At 37.2% G+C, this 8,841-nt stretch overlaps 1 pseudogene; it reads left to right on the forward strand.

Moving 5' to 3' along the window:
- Window positions 1–3,846: 3,846 nt before the first annotated feature.
- On the forward strand, window positions 3,847–4,245 carry LOC122890097 (annotated as a pseudogene).
- Window positions 4,246–8,841: the final 4,596 nt, after the last annotated feature.

An 8,841-nucleotide genomic window follows, 5' to 3' on the forward strand; every position in this document is an offset into this window, starting at 1 on the left:
TTAAAAAGAGAAAAAAAAACCTGAATCTTTACTTCATATCATATACAAAATTTTGGGGTATTAAATAGTACTGTGTAAGAAAACAAAAACTTAATAGAACATATGAATATCCTTCATGACCAAAGGGTATGGAGTATGTATTAATGTATCTGAAAACAAAAACATATAGAAAAAAGTATGATTAATTTGATTATGTTAATATTGATCGCTTTGTCTGAAAAGAAAACATTAAAAGAATAAAAGTCAAGTTCTTGGCTGGAAGAATACATTTGAAATTCATATAACTAGCAGAGAATTGGTACCTAGACTTCAAAGTACCCTCTTATCAAGCAAAAATAAGATGGAAAATGCTAAATCGCAAAAGTGGCAAAATGTATAAACTTTGTTGAGGAGGCTATAGAACCTATAAATATATGAAAATAATTTAAACTTTATCAGAAGTAATGGATATGTAAAACTTCACTACAGTTAAATATCTCTCATGCCACTAAATTAGACAGTAATTTAAATGTTTGCCAATAATGGTGTGGTAAGGACATAGAGAAATAGGAAATCTTGTATATTGTTGCTGGTGGAGGTTGAAGTTTTTATAGCCATTTTGGGGAGCAATTTGAAAATACTTATGGAGTTAGGGGCGCCTGGGTGGCTCAGTGGATTAAGCCGCTGCCTTCAGCTCGGGTCATGATCCCAGGGTCCTGGGATCGAGCCCCGCATCGGGCTCTCTGCTCTGTGGGAAGCCTGCTTCCTCCTCTCTCTCTGCCTGCCTCTCACCAACTTCTGATCTCTGTCTGTCAAATAAATAAATAAAATAAATCTTTAAAAAAAAAAAAAGAAAATACTTATGGAGTTAAATATGTACGTACCCTGTTACCCCCACACTCTATGGCTCAAAGTATATAACATAATAAAACTCTTCCACAAGTCATAGAAGAAAAAAATATACAGAAGTAACTTTTGTATCAGAAATTTTTGCTAGAGCAAAACAACATTAATAATAATAAAATCCCAAACCAATGTATTTGGTGAAGTCATCCAATGGAAATTCACCTAGTGATGAAAATGGTGAGCTTGATTTGCATTTATTAAGTTGGATAAACCTGAAGCATATGAAGTTGTAATAAGGGAATTTTCAGGAAAGCATACAGTATAGGGTACTACTTATATGAAAAATTATGCACATTATTTAGAGACATGTATATAAGTAGCAAATGTAGAATATACATGGGAAATTGAATGAAGGAGTATGGTTAGCTCTGGCAGGAGTGGGCAATAGTGGGGTTGAATGTGAACGAGGATTTCAGCTGTGCTTATAGAGGTTTATTTCTTAGCCTGAGTAGTGGTTACCCATTGTTTATACTGTTTTATAATAACATTATATATCACAATATCTATAACATATATATGATAACACATCATATATAATGATTTGTTATATAATTCCCTTTATCATGCTTAAAATGTTTCAAAATAAATAATATGTAACAATGAAGGTAGGAGGCAGTGAAAGAGAGTACTGTCAAAGAGTAAACCACAGATTATGGTACTCTGAAAGGGATACTAAAGTGCTAACTAGCCTGTCCTATACAATTAAATGGTGTGTTTGAGCCATAGCTCAAATCTTTTTCATTCTACTTCCTATGCTGTATATTTCATCAAACATAAATATTTACCTGTCCTTTTAGTAACTTGCCCATTACATACACACATATATATTTTTTATTATTATTATTTTTTAACCAGGTAAAGCCCAGGAAATTTTGGAGATTCCAGGGATAATTGGGTCTGACTTTGCTCTCCAGGCATTCACACGGTAGTTGTAATAAAACTGTTTTGCCTCCCAAATGATCAATTAAATCTACTTTAAATATCCAGCATTTGAACACATGAAAATATGCCATGTTGGGGCGCCTGGGTGGCTCGGTGGGTTAAGGCCTCTGCCTTCGGCTCAGGTCATGATCTCAGGGTCCTGGGATCGAGCCCCACATCGGGCTCTCTGCTCAGTGTGGAGCCTGTTTCCCTTCCTCTCTCTCTGCCTGCCTCTCTGCCTATTTGTGATCTCTGTCTGTCAAATAAATAAATAAAATCTTTAAAAAAAAAAAAAAGAAAAAAAGAAAATATGCCATGTCACTTTTTTTTTCCCAATTTATTTATTTTCAGAAAAACAGTATTCATTATTTTTTCACCACACCCAGTGCTCCATGCAAGCTGTGCCCTCTATAATACCCACCACCTGGTACCCCAACCTCCCACCCCCCCGCCACTTCAAACCCCTCAGACTGTTTTTCAGAGTCCATAGTCTGTCATGGTTCACCTCCCCTTCCAATTTACCCAAATTCCCTACTCCTCTCTAACGCCCCTTGTCCTCCATGCTATTGGTTATGCGCCACAAATGAGTGAAACCATATGATAATTGACTCTCTCTGCTTGACTTATTTCACTCAGCATAATCTCTTCCAGTCCCGTCCATGTTGCTACAAAAGTTGGATATTCGTCCTTTCTGATGGAGGCATAATACTCCATAGTGTATATGGACCACATCTTCCTTATCCATTCATCCATTGAAGGGCATCTTGGTTCTTTCCATAGTTTGGCGACTGTGGCCATTGCTGCTATAAACATTGGAGTGCAGATGGCCCTTCTTTTCACGACATCTGTATCTTTGGGGTAAATACCCAGGAGTGCAATTGCAGGGTCGTAGGGAAGCTCTATTTTTAATTTCTTGAGGAATCTCCACACTGTTCTCCAAAGAGGCTGCACCAACTTGCATTCCCACCAACAGTGTAAGAGGGTTCCCCTTTCTCCACATCCTCTCCAACACATGTTGTTTCCTGTTTTATTAATTTTGGCCATTCTAACTGGTGTAAGGTGATATCTCAATGTGGTTTTAATTTGAATCTCCCTGAGGGCTAATGATGATGAGCATTTTTTCATGTGTCTCATAGCCATTTGTATTTCTTGATTGGAGAAGTGTCTGTTCATATCTTCTGCCCATTTTTTGATGTGTTTGTCTGTTTCGTGTGGGTTGAGTTTGAGGAGTTCATTATAGATCCTGGATATCAACCTTTTGTCTGTACTGTCATTTGCAAATATCTTCTCCCATTCCATGGGTTGACTCTTTGTTTTTTTGACTGTTTCCTTTGCTGTGCAGAAGCTTTTGATTTTGATGAAGTCCCAGAAGTTTATTTTCGCTTTTGTTTCTACCATGTCACTTTTTTTTAAAAGTATTCCAAAATTCATTGTTTATGCACTATACCCAGAGCTCATGCAATATGTGCCCTCCTTAATACCCACCACCAGGCTCACCCAACCCCCCACTCTCTTCCTCTCCAAAACCCTGTTTGTTTCTCAGAGTCTACAGTCTCTCATGATTTGTCTCCCGCTCTGATTTCCCCCAACTCACTTCTCCTCTACATCTCCCAATGTCCTCCGTGTTATTCCTTATGTTCCACAAGTAAGTGAAACCATATACCATGTCACTTTATCTCCATGTGAGGCTATTTCATTTTATCTCCAGGTAAGTCACCTATCATGCAACCACTGTTAATCATTTCAGACTGGAGAAGTGAAGCACTTGGGTTTTTCAACCCAGTCAACTTTGCCTCCCTTAACAATGTACAGGAATCCCTTAAACATGTTGTAATTTTCTTCACCTTAAAGAATGACAAGCTGTACTCTGACTTCTCTGCTTTATAGGATTTTGCTAAACACAGAACAAAACAACCAATATGCACCAGTACCCTGACCCTAAGCTTACATTCATCTTAGTTCTAGCAGACTAATGATTCAGACTGCTATTCAAAATAAGGAAGGTTCTTCTTCTTGGGACACTGTTGATAGGCATTCAGAATGGTCCAGCATTTGACATACCATTATAGAGTGTCCTATAATACAGCCTCTAACAAAACTAGGTTGTCCCGAACCCTTGGTAATATAATTGTTTACCTTTATACCTAGAAGGTTGGAAAAGCACCCAAATTATCTTCTGGCATGTGCCCTAGCTGACTTTCAGGAGTTCATGCTGTAAGACCTGTAGTTTTTAAGTAGTTGTCTAAAATGGAAAAAAAAAATATCATGTCAGCAGGGTCTATGATGGTTCCAGATGTGCTAAATGTGTTCGTGATGGAATCAACCATGCTTTCCTTACTGAAGAGCAGAAAATCATTGTGAAAATGTTGCAGGCATAAACACAGAACCACCTAAACTAAAAAAAAAAAAAAAGAAGAAGAAGATTTTTTTGAGTAATAAAAAAAAAACAAAAAAACAAAAGGAAAGTGGAAGTTTGACCAAATAGGCTGCCAATGCATTTCAAGGATCACCATGTTTCCAGATGAAATTTCCAATTTGCTATTGAATTTGTTGTTAGTCCTTATTATTTAACTCCCAACCTTTTCATTCAGGCAGTTCTACAATTATGCAGCATCACAGTTTTAGGTGCCAAATACTATATCACTTAGGAAACAGAAAACACAAACAATATGGGCTTAAATTACTTTTTTCTCTCACATAGTACTATTTGAAAAAATTGGCAGCTCAAGAACCCAGACTTTCTGTGTTCTCCTCTGCCAGGATTAGCATGAGGTTCTAACTTTAGAGTCACAAGAAATCACCTGTAATTACATCTATAATGCCCACATTCCATGCAGCAGAAAAGAGAACAGTCAACAGGCTAACTGTCCTCTGTATAAGAAATCCCCAAAAGTCTCAGTTAGCAAACTTTACCTACATCTACATGACTACTTTCAGCTAAAAGGGAGAGATCTGTAATAATTTAGCTGGGCTTCCTAGAATAAAGTTGCGTTTATACCATTCTGATTTTTATTAAAGTTTTAACTCCTTATCAGGGCTGTTTCTCTTTTTTTAGATTCCCCAAGGTATTTTCTGTTCTTGCAGAATGGCTTCAGTGTCATCATGGTGGTTGAAAAGGAGCAGATCATTGGTTTGCTAATCTTGAGGCTTTCACTCACCTCTATCTACATCCCTCATATACATGGTCAAGGGTATCCCATACATGTTGGCTACAGAAGTGTTCTATGCTCTGGGTTCTGTCAAAGTTCTGGGGTTTGCCTTCAAGTGACTTAGCATCATCTTGATTGTTTCTGAAGCTTGATGGCTTTCTCATTCAGTTCCTGGTAAATCAATTCAACATGCCACTATCTGCAGGCCCACAGGGCAGGCCCTCTGGTTCGCAGTGGGACTATCCAGGGATGTTTGTATCTTTTCAAAGTGCTGGGAAAGCTGAGCGCTAGAAACTATAGTCTCTTCTTATCTAAAAATGTCTCGCTGTATTTTTTAATGTGCTGCAGTTAAGCCATTGCTTTTGACTTAAGAACAATCTCCTGTCAAAGACCAAGGTGCATAGCAGTACACTAAACATCCACTAATTATGAATTCCTTCTTGCATCCTATAGGAGTTTTTTTGTTTGTTTGTTTTTGTTTTCATTGAATACTCACCCTTGTTTGATTCAGCCTTAAGGACAACAGCAAAATAATTTGTTATACTTTTCTCTTTCCTCTCTCCTATACTTTTTCTACCTTCTTTCTGGAAACAAAAGAATTATCCACTTTTCCTTCTTGTTAATTGGGAACTTGTTGACAACATATTCTAATTCTTTTTCACTGTAATTGTAATTGCTTTCTCTTCTCCAGTGTAATAAATTATATGACTTAAACTTAGTGAGATAGGGATAGCAAATGAATTTTTTTATGGAGAAAAAAATGTGCCTGTTTAACAATACGTAAATATCTAATAGTAGTTAACCTTGGCCTTTGGAGACTGTCCTGTATATGTAGACATTCATTCATCCTCAAACTCCTCATTCTCTCAAATCTCATAAGAAGAAATAATATAAGTCTTGTCTGCTCAGATCTTCATTATGTCTTAAAAATTTTGCTGACCCAGGAGTCCATAGAATGCCACTGTATTTTCTTCAGGCTAGTTGTGTTGCCTGCAAAAGGTAGAAGTCATCTTTTGCTTCAATGTCTACTGCTTCTTCAAGGGACTAAAAATAAGTGAACTTTTGCACAATGGATTGAAGGAAGCAATAGAAAGGCAATTCCTTTCTGAGTAGCAACTGGTTCTTTCACACAGCACCTAAAAATACATATTTCTTGCTATTACAAATAATATGAAACTTTTGGTCTATTTCCTGTCCACTAATGATGAATTATCCTTATCCTAAAAGAAAATTATTTCATCATTTTCTGGCTTTCAGTTCCGTCATTCCTTACATTGACTAACACTGAATGATGATTTGTCTAAATCGCCTTTCTAGTGTTTTCTCATTTTGGTCTTGGTCATCAAAGCATTATGTCAGTGTGTTAGGCATATCAAACTAATCACTCTTTTATTAGCTTTTCAGCTTAAAATTCTATCGTTACATATTAGTTAACACTTACAAAACATTTGCAATGAGAAGACACTGTTCCTTGTGCCTTATCTGTATTTATCCCATGTAATACTTATAACAACCCTACTAATATCCTTAAATTACAGAATGCAAGCCTCAGGAAGAGAGAGGTTTAAGTTACTTGTTAAAAGTCTCATGGTTAGAAAGTAGTAACTAACCATTTAACCAGGATTCAATCCAAGCAGCCTGGCCCAGAATCTGGATTTAAACAGTAACCATACGGCCATTCTCAGGATGATTACTGAATTTGATAAATTATATTGCCTAATCAAAGAAAGTTGCTGAACCTGAATGTTAGTGTAAAAGACCCTGGAAGGATGCATTTGCCAAGTAAGTTCTATGCGGGAATGGGAAGAATCATTTTGAGTGGTTTACTTCAAGCAACAAATCTCTGTATTTCTATGCACTGCTGGATTTTTCCTTAAAAATACATGTCAGGGATAGGTTCAGAAAATTTCAAGATGGAAACTTATCTATCAGTCTTGAAAACATCACTATGGTTGTTGACCTGTGTGCAGATTCTAGGAAGTGATATAGCTAAAATCTGCTTAAGTTATAAATGATAGGAGAGTATGTACCAACAACTTGATGAGAGAAAGAAATGGTTATATCAGTAATTAGAGAGACAAGAATATTTTATAAACAATTGTGAGGAGAAATTGTAGACTACTCAGAGAATAAGGGGAAATAAGGATGCTAAGGAAGAAATTAGAGATAGGACAGAATGTGTGTAAGTGATAGAGGCAAATCTGCAAAGAGAGAATCTATTGGTATTCTGAGCTACAGCAAAATATCAGTGTCTACTGATTAGTAATTCTTTCAAGATAATTAAAAGTGGGAAGATTACAGAGTTTTCTTAATGGCGTGATGGGAGATGATTCAAGTGAGAAACAATTTTGGAGTGTGTAATGGAAGAGTGAAGTCACTCTTCAGTCAAAGCACTGAAAACAGGGAGCATTTGGGTATTTACTTTTCTGAGTGGTATGATAGAAGATACATTAGTCGCACTTTAATGTACAGAGGGATATGCTTTAAGGCCCTTATGGTTGCCTGAAACCACAGAGAGTACGGAATCCTATGTATACTGTTTTTTTCCCTATATGTATATACTTATGATAAAGTTTAGTTATAAATTAGGCACAACAAGGATTTAACAACAGTAACTAATAAGATAGAACAATTACAGCAAATTACTATAATGAAAGGTATGTGAACATAGTGTCTTCCTCTCTCAAAATATGTTATTGTACTGTTACTTACTATCGTCTTCTTGTGATGATGGGAGATGATAGAATGCTTGCATATCCAAGTGAGATGAATGATAGAGACATTGTGATGTAGTTTTAGGCTACCACGGACCATCTGACGATACGTCAGAAGGAGGATCATCTGCTTCCAGACTGTGGTTGACTTGGAGTAACTGAAGCCTTTAAAAGGGAAACCACAGAGGGGCACCTGGGTGGCTCAGTGGGTAAAAGCCTCTGCCTTCGGCTCAGGTCATGGTCTCAGGGTCCTGGGATCGAGCCCCGCATCCGGCTCTCTGCTCGGCAGGGAGCCTGCTTCCTCCCTCTCCCTCTGCCTGCCTCTCTGCCTACTTGTGATCTCTGTCTGTCAAATAAATAAATAAAATCTTTATATTAAAAAAAAAAGGAAACCACAGATAAGGGGTAGAGGGGCTCTGGTTATTGAAATGAGAAACATTTTGGCAGGATGGAGAGGAAAGACTGAATGTCACAAATGTTCTGAAATCAGAAAGCATTTAGTTTTCTCTTTGGGAAAATGGAGGGACAAATATAGCAAGTGGCAGAGTTAGAAAGATGAATTTCACCTAAAATGACATTTTTTATTATAATCACTTCAGTTAATAGAATTGATAGCAATTTTAGTGTCCAAAAAGCAATTAGAGACAAATAAATGTCAAATTGAAAGTAATGTAACTAATGCGAAAGGATGTGATTTTTCAGTATTAGAGAAATCTACAGTTGACCCTTGGATAACATGGGTTTGAACTGCATGGGTTCACTTATATGTAGATTTATTTTCTTTAATGTTAAAAATACATATTTTTCTAAAAGATCACACAAAAGCTGAGAAAAGAAAGAAGGACGCCAACCAGTCCACATGAAAATCTGGGCTGAGGAAGGATAGAAAGCTGCTGAAAGATACTGGTAGCTGGAGTGAACTGCAGAAACCCAGATAGCTGCTGGCCAAACCGAGCCAACAGCCATGTTAGAAACACCAGAGAGGTGGTACCAATCACTGTCACTGAATTCCTCAATGATCACCCTCCACACTCATGCAGGCAATGCATGCAGATTCCAAGTCTCTACGGTGTGAGTGGGGACTATAAAAACTGCATGCCACAGTGTGTGTTGTGTTTTGTGTGTGTTGAATGTGTATGTGTTTATTCCTTTGACTCCCTTCTGGAGCTTGA

This window comes from Neovison vison, chromosome 11 (genome assembly GCF_020171115.1).
Source record: "Neovison vison isolate M4711 chromosome 11, ASM_NN_V1, whole genome shotgun sequence".
Lineage (NCBI taxonomy): Eukaryota > Metazoa > Chordata > Mammalia > Carnivora > Mustelidae > Neogale > Neogale vison.